The 5,317-nt window shown below is 34.6% G+C and overlaps 1 long non-coding RNA gene across 2 annotated transcripts; it reads right to left on the bottom strand.

Annotated features, from left to right (window-relative positions):
* Positions 1-406: 406 nt before the first annotated feature.
* On the bottom strand, positions 407-4,880 carry LOC309490607. Of its 2 annotated transcripts, XR_014202757.1 has the most exons (4): positions 4,763-4,880; positions 4,341-4,475; positions 3,690-3,795; positions 407-2,509 (listed from the first exon to the last, which is right to left on the bottom strand). It is a non-coding gene; the product is annotated as an uncharacterized lncRNA (long non-coding RNA). The 2 variants fall into 2 exon arrangements; XR_014202758.1 differs by lacking the exon at positions 407-2,509 and having other exon boundaries at positions 2,516-3,795; positions 4,763-4,877.
* Positions 4,881-5,317: the final 437 nt, after the last annotated feature.

The raw sequence follows: 5,317 nt of genomic DNA, 5'->3' as shown, positions 1-5,317 counted from the left end.
AGAAGCCCACATAAAGAAAGTATAGGCTAAGAGAACATCAGGAGTATTGAAATAGTTTTTTTTACTGAAATAGTGTAGTAGATTTTTTTTTTTATTTTAGTAGTAGATTTTTAACCTATAGGCCATGAAAAGAAATAGTGTCCTGTAAAAGGTGTTAAAAGCTAAACTTTATTTTTTATAGTATTTTTACGGGCCAAACATTGAATGGAAAGGATGTATTACTTTATGTATTAAAGTACAATAACATAGTTGCAAGATTGTGAATGCATTTGTCAAGTATTTTTGATGCATTCTCCCCCAAACCACGCCCCATCCCTTAACCACGCCTCCCCAAAAATCACGCCCCGCCCATCAACCACGCCCCCGTCCTGTTTTCTGAAAACTAAAATATGGTCACCCTATGTAAATACTTCATTGCACTCAGTTTTGATTAGCTTATGACACTGATTATAATGCTAAAATACTTCCTTATGCGTAATGTAGCTTGTTTGCGAATATCTGCTTAGACAAATATAATGTGATTTAGTGCAAATATATTTCAGCCTCCGGTAAAATATGTGATAGGCTACTGTCTACATTATATTTTTATATAAATGTTCGGTTTTGGTTAGCCTATGACACGCTCCAATACTGCCTTATGCATAGATGTTTGTGAATACAGGTGTAAATGTTTGAAATGTAGTGATGTGTCTTGTTCGCGAACGATCCGTTCATTGCGTGTGATTTAGACCCGTGTTTACGGTTACTGTGTTTGTGGATATCTGCTCAATTGTAGATATGTATAATATGGTAACCATAATGTTTCATATTTTGGAGCGAGCTCTGGTTTTGAATGTATCGCGATCGCGTTTGAAACGATAGCGTTTGAAAAGCAAAACGCACCAAACAAAGGCTTCATGTTTTTACTATTATCTCATTTCATATCATCATAACGAATGGAAACATTTGAAGTAACATATGATAATTAATATATTTTTCTCTAGCGTAGTTGTTACTGAAATCTTTGGAAGATTTATATGCTGCTATAGGTTATTGTTATTATTTTATGCAGCACTGTGCATAGCCTATGCTTACAAGGCACAAAAAACCTGGTGTTCATTATATTATATATTGTTGGAAACATTTGTGTGTGTGTGTATTCTGTGAATTTTAAAAAGCAATTTTAACCAGAAAAATCAAATTTATTCCCAATAAATTTTAGAACTATATTCCCTATAGTTTCTCTTGATATCAGTATGTTCACTTTTTTTTCTTTCAGGGACCAGATGCCATTGAGTCCTGCTGACTTCAACATTCACATGAGTCTCTGTACATGAACATGGTAAAGTGAAAATCAAACACCTTGGAAATGAAAGGTATGTACAATGTTTTTAGGAATGGCACAAAGGTCTCTGTCTTTGGATTATTGTTTTCAATAGTGTGATTTTTTGTCATTTGTTGTGTATCTTTGGATTATGTTGTGTTGTAAATAAATCCAAACAATCAAAAAGCCATTCTTTTTTAAATCTCCTCATTCTTTGTGCAAGGTTGCTCAGAATGACAGGGCCTGATCGCTCCTAATAGGGCCATTAGGGGAGTGTCTTTGTCTTTCTCAGGTGTGAAAAGCTTGCATATTAATGAGGTGATCCGCCCCTTCGCATAAAGCTTTCTCACACAAAACACGTCTTAGAAATTTTAAATCAATATATTGTCTTCTCTGAATGAGCAGTCAGGATGATTTTCACATAGTTTTGGAGCAAATATTCTAGGCTACGTGATACAAAAGTCTTGTGAAGAAATAATCAGTATGGGTTTCATGACCTTATTTCAGTGACAATTTTTTTTTGTATTTTCACAAACCACGCATAAATGTCATTATCTCAAAACTACAAACTTTTACATACATGCTGCTGATATATTATTGTAGCAGAGTTTGTGCTAAATACAGTGTAATTAGACTTTAGCCATGACAATGTCACAAGTAACAGAAACAAGCACAAATGTCAGAGCATGTCAGAACACCTCCAGGGCCCAGAAAACAGCTCAGACCCCAGAGGGTTAATCCCACTGAACAATAAATAGTGAAATATGTTACTCTCAGACAAAAAGCTTCAATATTCCCTTGCTTATTTCCCTGGACTTTGCCTTTGAATCAGAATATGTTAGAGTGACATACTGTATTGTGTGTGGATTAGTAGCAGTAAAGGTTTTGAATGAGTAATTTGTACCTTTGAACAATATGATATGCTTTCACTGGCCTCAAACACACACCACATATTGATATATGGTTTTGGGTGGAGCAAAATATTTTTTCTTGCGTGAACACCTTAAAAAAAGGCGTGCTTAATTTCTTTCAATAACTTACACATCATAATATTAGAAAAGGAGGCAGTTTGTGAAAACTGCTTCTCTATTAATTTGCCCATGAAAGTGGCAAGTCCCGCAACCATGACAGCAAGATTCACCTGAGCCAACACAACCAACAAATAAATTGGGTTCCGCAGAGTCCTCCTGAAGATTTTGGGGAAGCCTGAGGAAAGATAAGAGACACCAAACTATTTGAAAGAATCTGAAGAACATTTCTACATTAAAGCACAAAAAGAATATCCATGAAGACAAGAACATTATATTTTGGTAGATTAATGAAACAGCATGGTTTCGTGAAAACAGTATCCAAGGATCTTTGATATTTTGATAAGTCAGTGGTTGCGAGCTGGTTTTGTTTTAGAACCCATATTTTACATTTGACATCAAGTGAAGTCAGCATAATTTATCCTACAGTAATCTCCTTAAAAATCAAACACTAAAATTACATTATTAATATTACCAGGAAAGTTATTTTCAGACATATTACACAAGTTCCAAAATATTGTAGAGTTTGATTGGACGCACAACTTTTAACAACAAAACATATGGAACAATAATTTTTTGGTGTGCAGCCCACCCATTGAGAACAAATGTGCTACATTCATGATATACAATTGTTACAGGAACAGAACATTTGAATTATTAATTTGTAGTTGAGGTTTCACTTGATGGTCTCTTTAACACATTCTGTTGACTGTAAGTAATGTTACACCTACATGTCTACTAACTCTCATTAGAGTGTCAGTAGAGTATTAGTACTGTAGACTGGTAGGGTTAGAATAAGTTGACATGTACTTCCAAAGTTACTTATAGTCAGTATAATGTCTGTAATGAGACCATCACAATGAATATTTAGCAGATATTAAGCAAACAGTCTACTAATGCTCTAATGAGAATTAGTTGATGTGTAGTTGCAAAGTTACTTATTAACAGAATGTTCAAAAGTGACCATCAAAATAAAATGTTACAGTAGTTCAGACAAAAAAAAAGTCAAAAGTCATTATTTGGCTTCTAACATCTGGTTCTGAGTAAGTAGGTCAAAGTGCGTAGCATAAAGTTTCTTTGCTTCACTTAGCGTGTTCTAATGTAGGCCATAAACCTGCATCTTACTTACTAATCACTTAGAATCCAGTTTGACCAGATGCTGAATATGATGAGATTTTGTGGGTGAGTTTGTGGAATTATCTCTGAACTGGCTGTTAAAATAATGCAGACAGCATGCAAATAAACAACATTACCAGCAAGCGCAAGTTAATTTCCCCAGGTTGATTTTTGTTATTTGAACTTGGAAGTACTTAATTTGTGACTAATAAAATCGCTGACAGGTAAAATGGCAAACACACTTTTTAGGAACTCAGTGGGAGAAACCTCTTCCATTGTGTCAGTTCCAGGCTTCTTGTCTTCCATAATTTTCTCTGTTGATGGCTCTGCAGGAGTTTCTTCGATTTCCTGAGGAGATTGAAATCTAAATTTGTTTTTGAAATACCAACTGATATGATGAAGACTGTAGTGAAAAACTCTGGAATATGAAGTAGCGATGCACATATTGCAAACTGGTTTACACCAGCAAATCACCTTAACCTTTTTAGGATTTTATGAAGCCTGTTTTTATACCAATATTTTAAAAGTTGAGGTTTTGCATCCAATATTAGAATATGCTCATTTACAGAGTTCAGAAAAAGAACATTTAGTACAAGAACATTCTTGTTGAACACACACTTTGTGTTTTATGCGAGGTTAGCATGTTTAGCAAGAGGGTCAAGAACAGACTGAGACAAGCTCCTTTTGTACTCAAGTTTCTTTCCTTGTTTGTAGTTTATATATATATATATATATATATATATATATATACACACATGTTCTGTGAGACCCTAGTAGGCTTCATGAACAAAGCCAGAATCTTAAATTACAGCAGAAACACCCACATTCATCTGATTTATATCAGAATTTACTAAATCATTTCCAGAATCAAAAAATATACAAATATACATCACCTCCTCTGGATATCTTCTTAGGGAAAAACAGATATGGCAAAGAAGTCAGGAGAAGGAGGGTGGCAGCTATCAAGAATCCCAACCACCAAGCTCCAACCCATCTGGGGTCATCATTTTTCAGAGAAAATTTTTTATCTGAAAAGTGGAAATAACAGCTGATTCATCATAGATTTCCCACATACAAGAGACATGAAGCCAAACTTACTATGATACATCAAGCAAGACTGCTAAAGATGTTTAATCTGGAGGTCAAACTTTCTTTTTAAAATCAGTATAGCTTGTCAAAAGGCACTCGTCTAAACATGTTTAGTACAATTGCTAAAGTATTTAATTATAATGACATCTCATGCCGTTTAAGCGCAGTAAAGTGTGTAAATGTGACTTTACATTTATGAAATGTAGACATGGCATATTAGACTCACCTGAAGAAATCTCAACATCAACAAAGAAACGAAGGAGGACAGATGACATCAAGTAGCCAAATGCCGGCCCAATCACAGTAACTGCGAAAAGTATGCCTGTAAAAAAAGATAAAGTTGGATTATTTCTTGAATGAACCACTGTATTTTGGGAATTGATGATTAAATCAATTAAATCAATGTGCAGTGAATATAAGGAAATTAATATTGTCCAGGCCAAATCTATGGAGACTAGTAAAGTCAGGAAACTTAACTCAGCTACGCCTCTAATAAAATACCGCATTGTAAAAAGAAGCTTCCACTGCTACATCTAACATTTCCAATATCTAATACTGCTGAAATTCTTACAGTGTTTACATTGTTTTTAAAACACTTCCAGAAACAAACTACCGAACCTGTAGACTGGCAAATCATATCACAGTGCAGGTAGATGCCCAGCGTCATGTTAAATGAATTGATTGTCACCAGTGTTGGGGGTAATGCATCACAAGGTAGCATGAGTTACTTAATCAGATTACAAGTATCAAGTAACCAGTAAAGTAAAACACTACTTAAATA

The sequence above is a fragment of the Leuciscus leuciscus genome, assembly GCF_965113295.1.
Source record: "Leuciscus leuciscus genome assembly, chromosome: 25".
NCBI classification, from domain to species: domain Eukaryota; kingdom Metazoa; phylum Chordata; class Actinopteri; order Cypriniformes; family Leuciscidae; genus Leuciscus; species Leuciscus leuciscus.
The sequence above is the reverse complement of the archived record's forward strand: the minus strand, read 5'-3'. Positions and strand labels throughout refer to the sequence as shown.